At 41.9% G+C, this 12,225-nt stretch overlaps 1 pseudogene; it reads right to left on the bottom strand.

The window, feature by feature from the left end:
• Window positions 1–6,142: 6,142 nt before the first annotated feature.
• LOC134381750 (interferon-induced protein with tetratricopeptide repeats 1B-like) lies at window positions 6,143–11,759 on the bottom strand (annotated as a pseudogene).
• Between the last annotated feature and the right edge of the window lie 466 nt (window positions 11,760–12,225).

Raw genomic sequence — 12,225 nt, 5'->3', positions numbered from 1 at the left:
CAGAGTTCCTGCTTGAGGAAAAAGAAACTTAAAACAGTGATTGCTTTCCTTGTTTTGTTTTGGAAACTAGGTGAGAGGAGGCTGGTGAAATCAGATTTCTTCATGTGCTAATTCCTCTTTTCTGGCCTTGTAGAAACTTGGGAGCTAGGAGATGCTAGTTAGTATAGAGTCCCCTGAACCTAGAGTAGGGTGACCTGTAAAAATTGACTATGTGAACTTGCAAATTTCATAGCCTCCTCTCCGCAGGGATTGTTCATTTTATGGTATAAAATTTTGAAGTCTCCGAATGGGATTCTTAACCTAAATTTGCTGCCATTCACTGCGAGGTCATGTCTTACTAATTATTCTATGCCTTTGCATACCCTTCTGGAGAATGGGCAATGGCAGAAAGCACCTTTAACCTCTTCCCTATTCATAGGAACAGAGAAAATGTATGCGGTAGCATCTTGAGTTTTCAAAATGAAACATGTTAGGCCTAATGAAAAAAACATCTTTTTAATTTTCAACAGTCTCTATTCTAGCCATTTAAGGTGTTCTGTTTCATCAGAAATGATTCTTGTAGCTGTGCAAGATTATCCTAGCTATGCTCATTCTTCTTGGTGCCATGTCAGCTTGGTTAAGCCTCCCTTAACCTGGCTCATGCAATGTTCTGTGTTTGCAGTAAGAGATTAAATGTAAAGCTGTGCTGGGCTCGTGAGTGTAGGTTTGGTTCTTATTACTGGTGCCTACTGAGTTTCTACTTCTCTGCACGTTTTGCTGCAAATAGCCTCAGTCTCCTGGTACATGTGGTGATGATTCTTCAGCATCTTACACAATGCAAACTTACCCCCAGCCACAGTCAATTTAATCATGGGAAAGCCCCTATTGGGAGGAGGTAATCAGACTTGCTTGTCTGGAAAGCTAAATCCGGAAAGTGTATATATATATTTGTATATCATTATTTACCATGTTTTGCTGTGTGTCCTGAAAATAAGTAAAATAGAGAGAAAGCTTACTCACAAACTTAGAAGAATATCAAGCATTTAGTCTGAGAGAAATAGGGAATTAGAGATAAGAGATGAAAAGTTGTGGAGTTACCTTTTGTCCACTGCTGTACTGACAAGGGTCAAGAGGCAAAGACCACGACTGAGGTGTTTTATGGGGTTTCCTGGTAAGTACCGAGTGGTAGAAAACTAGATTACCAATGACTGTGGCGCTGAAACCATAGGTATTTCTACTGCTACTGAAACCCAATGTCTGGCCAGCATTTGGAGCCAGATCTGCCTCATAGCCTTAAAAGAGCATTAGCCCATTGTTGCCAGTCTTGGAGGTTGGTGTCTGGATTCTGGATGACTGCATAAAAATGGGAGAATTGAGAGAGGTAGGTCTAATTTCAGTTAGCTTCCTGCATAGAGAAGGAATTGACTATAAAATATAAATACCTAATCCTGATTAAGTCATGGAGATTCTGCTCCTTACTTATGGTTTCAGCTTGACAGAAATAAACAAGTCAACCTGGTTTAGGAAAGAAGAAAAGAGACCAAATCCCAAGAAAGTCTTGTAACCCCTGATCACTTTGGCGGGAGGAAAAAGCAAGGTGCTATGGTTTGGAATAGAGCACCCTCTATTGCTCCAGCATGGACCTCCACATTCTGATCACATTTCAACTTCATCTCAAATCTCAGTGATTTGGAATAGATAATCCTCACTGCACATAAAAATCATCTAGGGACATTTTAAAAATAATGCTAAGTGGGCCTTATGCAAGAGCAACTAATATATCTCTAGGAATGGGCCCCTGATCTCAATAATGAAAAGACATCTCAGGTGCTTTTGCAGTATGTCTGGACTGAGAACCATCCCTGCTGTCTATTGCGTGTGTGAAATTCTCTGGCTGAGTGATTTGGGACTCAATCCCTGGACCCGCTTCCCTTTCTTGGAGTTTCACATTCAGTATGTTTATTCTTTTGTTACTCTCCCTACATCGTGGACAATAAACTCAGTCTCTTCTTGATCCACAGGATGGCATGGATAAAGAATGTGATTTTGAGTATTTTTGGTGTTGATAATAAGAGCATGGACAGATGCTGAGCTATTTCTGCTGAACTGTCTTCAATATCCCATGACAACTTATTAAGGAATGAATACCCAAAAAGAGTTCTCTATCTATCACTTGTAGTCTCGATTTTTTTTATCAGCTTGCTAAAGACTTTAGAATAGGATGTAGTGACCTGGTTGCATAGTGGAAAGCTGGTTTCTCATTAGAAACAAATTCAACTGTAGGTGGTGCTACATTCCACAGTTGGGCTTCTCTGTCTTCTCAGGCATCTTTTCCACTAGCATGTCCTGCAGAAGTCGCTACTGTACGTGTTTCAGTAATCACAGTTCAATGAAAGCATCGTAGTGATCATGAGAGATGTACAGGATGCTTTCATGCTAGGACCATAAAAAACAAAGGCTTAACTGAAGCCATCAATCCATTTACACTTTCCTGAATCTTTGAATTCCCTTAGTCTTTTCAGTTTGTCATAAAACTCAGGTTTACAGATATGTCTATTCATAATTTATAATTTAGCATTGAACAGTTCAAGTATCTCTGCTAATTACATATTATATACTCTCCTCAATTTATTCGATCACAAAGATACTCTTAGTTACTGCCTGTTTTTTTAAAAACGTAATTGTCACTGTTTTGACCACTCTATGAAATCCAAGCTCTTGGCTTTTGAGATTATTCATAAAGTACTTCCTATCAAAACCATGAAGAAAGGACCCAGACACCAAAGTCCTTTGTTGTGAATGGTCCAATGATTTTCATATCTGCTCATGGGTCTTCGAGGGACCACACAGCCCACTTTAACTAACCCACAATGTGACTTACTGCAATATATTCAAGTACTAATGGAATTTTCATCATTTCACTGTTTCCATTTCAGGCTTATTTTGAAACAATTATAGACTCACAAGAAGTTGGAGGAAGGGTCGGTCCTGTGTTCCTTTCACCCAACTTCCCCCAAAAGTGACATATATCTGTAGTACAATACTGAAACCAGGAAAATGACATTGGGCCTATGTGTGTATTTTAAAGATGTAATATGAAATATACTTAGTGAATCTTGCAGCTGTGTATCTTTCCTCCCAAACTGAACATTCCTTTCTCAGTAATACCAACTTATCCATATGATTTATTTCATAATACACTAAAAACGGTCTCAGAATAATAATATCAACAAAATACCTCCAGAGTACTTGCTGAGTAGAGTTTTACAATTTTTTCCCTGTTTTGTCCATAGATATAGCCTATTAAAGGTGTGGAGTCAAATTGCAGTGTATTAAAAATCACATGGCATCCTCCTCTCTGTGTGGTTTTATTGTGTATCCCACATATACTTTGTCTCGTTTGTCTCATTTTGCTTTACTTTTTAGAAATTGCATTTGCCATTTTTACCTAAACATTTTATGTACATTGTAAAAGGGAGCAGAGTTGAGAGAATTTATCAGTGAAAACTAGATTCTACAACTAACGCTTTACATATTTCCTTTGTCATGTATCTATTCATCTATTCGTTCCGCTATCCATCCATCAATTTATCATATTATTTGTTGTTGCACAAAAAAAGCAATCAGCACAATTAATTGATAAAGCATTTCAGTATGCAGATGCAGATTGCTTTTTGGAATATGAATTTGGTTTTATAATTAGGTATAATATTTACATGGTTTCAAAAACAATACAGAGAAGTCTAGCTTCTATTGCTTTTTCATAGATTCCCATTACAGAATTTTATGATCTTTTCATTCTTTTCTTTTGACGATAAGCAGATAGATATGTCTTTTATATGCATTCCCATTTCCCTCTGTTCTTCCCTGGTCCATACTGAGTGTAGGAGCCAGTGACACGAGCAGCAACTACAAGATGCTCAGTCAACCATTCCATGATTGTTTATCGAGTACCTCCTCTGCTTGCAGGTCTGGGAGATTCGATGTTGTTTAAAATAGATTGTTTTAGGACTTGCCTTATGCTCACCCAAATACACAGGCCCACATCCCCTCCCCGCCCACCTCCAATTTTAGGTAGACTCAGTTGCTAGATAAACAAATTTTAGTAGTGGAAATGTTTCAGCGTTAATTAATGAGTGCAATGAAACCTAATTTCCTGACGACTTACCAACTAGGTGAGAATTATATTTGTGATGAATTTAGCCAAGATGATTATAAATCTCCCATTACTTCTTTTTGCCAAGACCTGCCAGTGGCTAAGGAGCAATAGTTGTTTAGAAACTACTACAGAACGGAGCCAAACCAAAAAGCTGGGAGTTATGTAGTGTGATAAGTACAGCAACATTGTCTGTGTGTTTTCTAATCAGTAGAGATGTGTCCTCAGATTTCTCATTTAGATTTATTCCAGGAGCAAACACAAATCTCCCCTACAAGTGGCTCTACAGCGATCACAGCTCAGGAATTCAAAGAGGGGCCAGATGAGCCCAAGAGTCCCATGTTTACAGGGAAAAGACAATATAAGTATTCCCATTTCAGTAGTTTCCTCTGGTTAAATTTGATGAATCTGTTTTTTTGTTTAGTATCAACAAAACTGAAAAGGTTGTGACTTGTGTGTTCCCTAAGTGTCATCTGAATGACCCATCCAGTCCCCGAGCCCAATCCCCCGGCATTGGCCAATCCTAATTTTCAGGGATCAAGGTAACAGAAGGCAACCTTCCAATTCCATAGCCTGCAGGAGTAAATTGTTCTCCAGTATCTTAAAAAATTCTTGGTAGTTGTAGTAGATTGGATTATGTCATCCCCAAAGTCCCTGAAGGTTGAATTGTGTCCTCCAAGTTTTATGTATGAGAAACTTAGCCACCACTGTGACTGTGTAGAGGGTGGGGAATCCTATTATGGTAATTGAAAGGTGGAGCCTTGAAAAGATGATTGGACTGTAGGACCGTGCAGTCGTGAATGGATTAAAAATGATGATCAGGGGCATGGTTCTGAGGGCTTTGAAAGAGGAGGAGAGTCTGTTGCTCTTTCTACTTCCACCATGTTCCAATGTGAGACCCCTGGGTTGCTGTCACCACCACGAGACAGACTTTGGACGGCCCAGCCTCAGAAAGTGTCAGCAATACATTTTGTTTTCTTATACATCACCCACTTCCAAGTATTTTGTTAGAAGCAACAGAAACAGACTAATCCAGTAGGTTTATATTCCCACAGTTTCCTCTGCTTTAGGCCATCTAGTGCTGCATAAATTGTTCTGCATTTTTCAATTTCCACCCAAACATAAAAGATACATCTCTTTTTATTTACATCTCCAATGAAATACACTCAAAGAATTTGTCATCTTAGCAGATGTTACTGAATATTTTGGGGTAGGGAGCAAAAGGGGATTAAATCACACACCACCCAGTAAGGACTTAAAAACTGCACTAGAGTATTTATTTCATTTTCACCTTGTGTATCCCTACGAGATTTTTTCTCTTACTTTGTCTTTCCCCAACACATTTTAAGTTTCCTGAGGTGTGAATTAACGTCCAGCAATGTGTTTGGAGCACACAGATCTCTTGAGATTGCCAGAAGATGAACAAATGCAAACAAAAGGTTGGATTTATTATAAGGAGGTCATTGGCTTGACTCACTGACCAGCCCATCTTGGCTGCGGAAGGGCCTTGGGAAATGGAAACTCGGGCTGGAATGCTGTAATAAACTCCTGAAATCTCGTCCTTCTTTCTAACGCACATCTTTGCTCATTTGCTTTGCTCTTAGATCTTGTAGCAGGTCAGTGCCCCTGGGCACATGAAAAAGAAGCCTTCCTTGTTTGTCTCTTCTGCTTGGGACTTCTAGACCGAGAATGGAAGCCATTCATTTCATTTTCAAGATCACACGGAAAACAATTCTTGTTGGTCTAGCAGGTGAGAGATGCCCCAAACAGCATTAATCAACCTTGGCCTATGAGTGCAGGGATGTGTTGTTGAAAAAAGGATGCTCCTGTCATAGACACATGGATAGAAGGGGAAAGAAAGAGGGGAGTCAGTCAGGCAGCAGAGTATGTGTTGTGTCAAACTATTGTGTATTTCCCCATGTTACAGATTTTTGAAGGCAACAATTGGGAAAGATTGATGACCTATTTAGTTATGAATATGTTAAATGAGTAATGGTGACCTCTGTTTCAAAACATAGAATTGAGGTCAGCAGCCAGAGTCAGATCCCTCTCATAGCACGTGAAGGCTTCACTCACTTCGCCTTTCAATTTGTGGACAAGCCCAAGGAGGCTGAGACTTTCCACAACACGTACATTCCAGTGAACACGTCTTATAGCCAATTTTTCTAAAGCATTGAGAAGTTTCTCCCTGTAATAGGGCATTTTTTCTATTTTTAGACCTTTTAAGTAAAAGGTGAATGCTGTATCTTCAGACTTTATGTGAAATTGTTGGAAACGGCCGTATCAGTAATGAATCACTTGTTGCAGGTGATCCTCAGTGATCTTCATGCATAACAATTTCTGAAAAGTGTCCTCAGCGTCTCTGTGGTGGCCTATTTGTGCATACATTTCAGCAAGGTCAGCATCAGCCGATTCAGATGAGGCTTTTAGTTTCAAAGTATTTTGAAATTCATTTATAGCTAATCGAACCAATCTGTCCACTTCTTCTCTATCCTGCCCTCTAGACTACCTGTTTGCAGCTTTCTTTATTTGGATCATCTTGTCCTTGTAGCAAAGCCCCATCTGGTGATGCACAAAAGTAGAGGTGGGTGTTGCCCACAAGGCCGTATTTAAAAACTGAAGAGCTGTATCTAGAGAGCCTTTTCTTCAGTAAAACGTGGATGCATATTGAAAGACATAAGTCTGTGAGGACTTGTCGGTCAGAGCTTCTTTAATGAACTCTTCTCCTTCAGCTTCTTGTCCTACTTCCTGAGGCTTCAGTGCAAGGAGAACCTCAATATAGGCATCTTCTGGATTTAGCCTGCCGGCCTGTCTTAGAAGGTGCAGAGTTGATGTGTTAAAACCATCCGATCGATGAGCAGTAATTGCATACCCAGTGCTGAATTCAGCATTTTTAGGGTCTGCTTCCAGAGCCTTTTCAAAGCAGTCCTTGGCCTGTTCGCAATTCCTTTTACCCCACTTCAGCAAAGCCCATCCTTCCTCATGGTCCATCTCAGGACACTCTATTCAATAGCAGAAGTGACTTGCCAACGTCTCGCAAGTGCTCTCCACCTTGCCCAGTTAAGTCTGGTCTTGCCAGTCTTCCCAGGTGGTAGCACACCCAGGCATAGTTGCCCCAGGTCACCAGACTTCTCATGTCTGATTGGTTGTCATGATCTCACTGGATTAAGTCTTCGGCTTCTTTCAAGCTCTCCAAGGCTTTCTGATTATGGCCTTTCTGGTGCTTCTTACAGGCCAGCAGGTTGTGTATTCCCACACTGTACTTGGTGTCTAGGAAGAATCTCATCCAAGACCCTGTTTTCTAAATCAGGCGTTGCTGTGATTTCAATTAACAACTTCCATGTAAAGTGACATCTCAACTGAGCCAGGCTATCTTCAGTGAGATTTCCATCAGATTCCTCACAGTAAAAGAAGACAGCAATTATTTCTATTTTTAGTAGTATTCAGTCTACTGGAAATGAAGCCAGCACTTCAAATAGTCAAATATTCTCCGTCCCAATGTCCCTGCCTCTGTTAGCTCTTGCCTCTCTGGCTCCTGTGCTTATGCCATTAGGAGAGATTGCAGGTTGACACAAATACCCGGAGGAAATGCTGAACCCTTCATGGTGCCAGCAGGTAGGTATTGGAAGTCTACAAGTCAACTCAAAAGAGATTTTGTCTGCTAATGTCAAAATAATTTCAGCACCACCTTCAACACTGCAAAACCCTTCTGTCCTGCTCCCTCCCAGCTTTGTAATACACCACTAATGCTGTCTGAACAAATGCGGAACAGAGGGTTCACAGAAGGGTGAATTCCTTACTCATCTTTCCCTTATTCCCAACACGTAAACACATTTTCGTTTTCTCTCCTCCCAGACAGGGTTCTGAGTGAAATTTGAGAGCCAAATATGGTTTCAAATGATGAATTTCATGAATGCTTGAGCTAGGTTGGAAAATGTGGTAGGGCATCCTACCTCCTTCACCTCTATGAAATTACTGAGCCAATCCCAAACAGAGAGGTTGAAAAATGGGTGGAACCACCTCGCAATGGCAGACTTACTGCATGGGGACAGAAGTAGGGGGATGAGTGAACATTGCATGGGGCTAGATGTGTCTATGTGAGGAAGTGGCAAGTCTCACTTTTGTAATTCACTGAACCTAATGTCACGTAATGTTGCAGCCTAGTGGCGGGCAGTTACTCTAAATCTCAAAAAGTGAAGTGATCACTCAGCTACGCATGGAGAAGACAGAATAGTAAGTTTGAAGGGGACCAGAAGTTTTCTTTCCAATATTTTACTGTTTTATAAAGTGCAGCTGAAGTTCTAGTCTTCCTCTAAGAACATAAGGGGGCCAAAAGAAATTTGTCTCTAATAGTGAAAAAAAAGTGGCCCTCACATCCTATGTAAGTATATTTGCCTCTGCGTTCTCAACTAATTGTCTTACATTTTATACCTGACATGTTTTCTACCCTTTAGTCCCAAGAAAGACTCCGGAGGGGACCTTTATAAATTTCCTTTGATGCTATATTTGACAACGTATAGCACAAAGCAAGTTTCATATAAATCCCATTATCCTGACTCAAAATATTTAACCATAACCTCATCACAAAAAAGACTATAGAACATTCCCTTTTGAAAATAAAGGGAAAGGGAAAATTCGCAAAAGATGAATAACTGTCAAGTGAGGTAGAGGATACTCAGGCTTACCGAGTATCTTACTATTTATTGAATCTGAGAATACAGCTCCTGGCTCCATAGAGTCCTCTCATTTCCGTCAACATCTCCACCTCATAAACTCCCCATAGATCTTGGATTTTTCTTGAGTGCATCCCTGCATACACTCCCAAGCCATCCTCTGCAGGCCTGAGTCTATGGAAGATGCCATCCTGACACTGAGTTTGTTCTTGCTTTACGGCAGGACTGCTTGGTTGACTGCTGAGGTCAGGAGCTCCAGAAACCTTTCTTTTTACCACCCAACCGTGGTCCGGAAATATTGTCTAATGAAACTTGTGCACGTGCCTGTGTGGATGTGGGTGCGGGTTTGAATGTGATGGTTGTGAACATGGGGTGAGATCAGGAGTGAATAAAATCAGTATTCCTCACTGAAAATAGCCTCCACTTCTAAAGGAGATGGAATCAGGAAGAGCTTCTGACCCAAATGCTCCACTTTGCCTACTGCAGTCCGTGGTATGATGAGAGCAGACACTGCCCAGGGAAAATCATCCGCACAGACTGCCATTGCTCTAGAGCTGCTAGAATATTTGTGGATGATCCATTCCAGGCTTTCTAACTTTGTAGCATAATCTCAGGCACCTCAGCTGCTGATCCAGCCGTCAGTAGAAAGAGTCCCTCCTTCTGAGTGATCTAATCAGGGCCAGGGTGACCTGCATTGATAGGTGCATCGATAGGTGATATTCCAGATTTGAGCCCTCACCAAGATTGCAAAACTTCCAGCGCACACTTGGAACAGCCTTACAGGGCTGTCCTGCCAACTTGCCAGAGGAGAATTATTGTTCTTTCTTATAGGTAGTTGTTCATCAACATGCGTCATCTTTTCTTTCCTCTTGGTCCTGGGAAGAGTATGAGATAGAATGCCATCAGAGAGGTGTCCTTACTCTCTAAAAGAGGAATGCTAAGAACCTAAAGTCCTCCTGTTACCTAGTAAGCACACAGAGAGTGCTGTCATTAGCAGTGTATGTATTATTATCCAATTACGAGTATGTGTATGTGTGTGGTGACTTAACCCCTCTGTGCATATGGCAGGTGGGCAATTGTAACCACAAGTAGCCTTCCCTGTGTGTAGATCCTCTTCCCTTCAGCTGCTTGTATTTTTGATCAACGCGCATAAATGGAAAGAAGAGCTCACCCTGCTCCTCTGTCTCTGTACCACTGGGATCAGGAGTATCTCAACATGGGTTTTCTTCATTCTGGAATAGTCCAGAGCCCCCTTAGGCCACCCCGACCAGGGGACTCTAGAAACACAGGCACAGGCCATTGCAAAACCTCTCGGGTAGCCTAGCTGCCAAGGCTGGGGAGAGGGTGAGCCTGCTTTCTGTCAGCTCCACAGCTGTGGACAAAGCTCACATCATTGTATGGCCACGGGCCCATTATATTAAAAAGAGAGACTGGATCCTCTTGGGGTAAACTCCTTTGTAATCCCTCACTTACAATTTCTTCTCAAGACAGGTATAGGTGTTTACTGGAGGAGAGATCCTAGAAGCGGGGCCCCTTTTACTGAAAACTCTTCCTCTCCCACTCAATGGGACATCCAGTGGGAGAACTGTATCATGTCAGAATGCTTTTCAGTAGAAAATATTTTCTGTATTTCACCAGTTCTAACCAAACCAGCAAGAAAGGAATACCTATTTTTTAGAACCAACACTTCACAACCGCAATAAGATTTCCCATCTTCTAACATCTAGTATAGTGGTTTTTCAAACTTTAGCATGCAACGTGATCACCTGGAAGACTTACAACACACAGATGGATGGGCCCCACTCTGATGTTTCTGAGTAGGCAGGTCTAAGGTGGGGCCTGTGCATGTGCATTGCTAACACGTTTTCGGATGATGCTGATGCTGCGGGTCAGGGTACCACACTTTGAGAACAGTTGATTCGGTGAAAAGCAAATTTTTTAGTAGTCACCATTTCAGTTTCACAGTAATCCCAAAACTTTGACTTGGTATCAGTAAGAACAGAAAAAAAGACTTTTAGAACATAGCTTCTTCTCCTTCCCATTTTAAAGCCTGAAAATATCTAAATGCTCTTTCCCTGACTGCTCCCCATGTCAGCCTCCCCTCTAGGCGCAAGCCTCTGTCGTGAACACTCAATAAGTACCCTTTGGATAATTCTCACTGCATTAGAAAGTGCTACTGAAATGACATCTCCTTTGGAATTAAGATCCCTTTCTTCTTCCTTCGCTTAAGAGCACTGCTGCTCTTATAAAGCAAACTCAGTAAGAAGACAGTTAGAAAACTCACCTCTGTGCATATATTTTCATCTTGCTTATTTGGATCAACTTTCCTGCCTTCTTCACTATGCTCTGTGCTCGGGGAAGCTGAGTTTATGGACTTCATTACCTGGACCTCTCTGAGTTTTCACTTTCTTTTGGGTTTAGCCCACCGGAAGGCAACAGTCAGAAATCAGAGTGCAGGAGGAGGTGAGGCTGGTGGTGTTAATGCCTAAGCTCCCACCGTGCTCACTTGGCAGTGGTTGAGTTTTTCACCAAAAGCCTTTAGAGAAGCCCCTCCCCTACAGCCACAGGTAGAGGTCTCTGCAGGTCTGGGGACCACTCTCTCCTCTTGCCCCGGTAGGCCTAGGGGTGTCATGTTACCACCATTGTTAGCCCTCCCCCAGCTCCTATTTAGTATCATCTGCTGTTGATTTTCCTGAACTTAGCCCACAGCCTCTTAAATAGCCCCTCTAGTACACTCTCCTCCATTACCTGCTTGAGGGTGCCTATCAGAGTCAGAACCGTGAGTGAGACAGCTCCCCTAGGAGAAGGAAATGGTCCATAAGGACAGGTTTGGAATTTCAAAGTGCACAGAAATAAGGTTGGGAAAGCAGAGAAAGCCTTTACCTCATGGTGCTTTGAGGCAGCAGGTGCTCTGTTGTGGTTTGGTCCAGGCTGGGAGGCTCCTCTGGCATTTGTCCGCAGAGTTCTAGGGCTTTTCAGAAAAGCATATGCTTATATAGTAGAGGTATCGCCAGGCAATTTTCATTCCTTTCAGGCCCAGTGAAATTGGCTGTGTTCCATCTTGGTGAAAATGAAACTTGGAGAGAGGGAGAACTGTTTCTGCTTTGATAATGAATATGTGCTCCGTTTTGGCAGCTAACATGATGTTTGTGAGAAGCAGTTTTGATATGCATGTTTACTGTTGGGGTCAATGCGGCCTAAGAGATAGATGATAACGGGACCTTCTGACGACATTCAGACGTTGTGGAAAGACCAGTGGAGAACAGGGATGTATATTTTTGTGGAAAAATTCAGACACTGTTGTCAAACTGGTTACTGTCAAACGCACCCAGCCAGGTGGTTCCACGGACATCTGCAATGGAAGCTCCTAGGACCAGGGTCAGTGGTTGATGCCCAAAGGAACCCCATAGAGAGCCA

Source organism: Cynocephalus volans, chromosome 7 (genome assembly GCF_027409185.1).
Source record: "Cynocephalus volans isolate mCynVol1 chromosome 7, mCynVol1.pri, whole genome shotgun sequence".
Lineage (NCBI taxonomy): Eukaryota > Metazoa > Chordata > Mammalia > Dermoptera > Cynocephalidae > Cynocephalus > Cynocephalus volans.
Note: the sequence above shows the minus strand (reverse complement) of the source record. Positions and strands in the feature narration are given on the sequence as shown.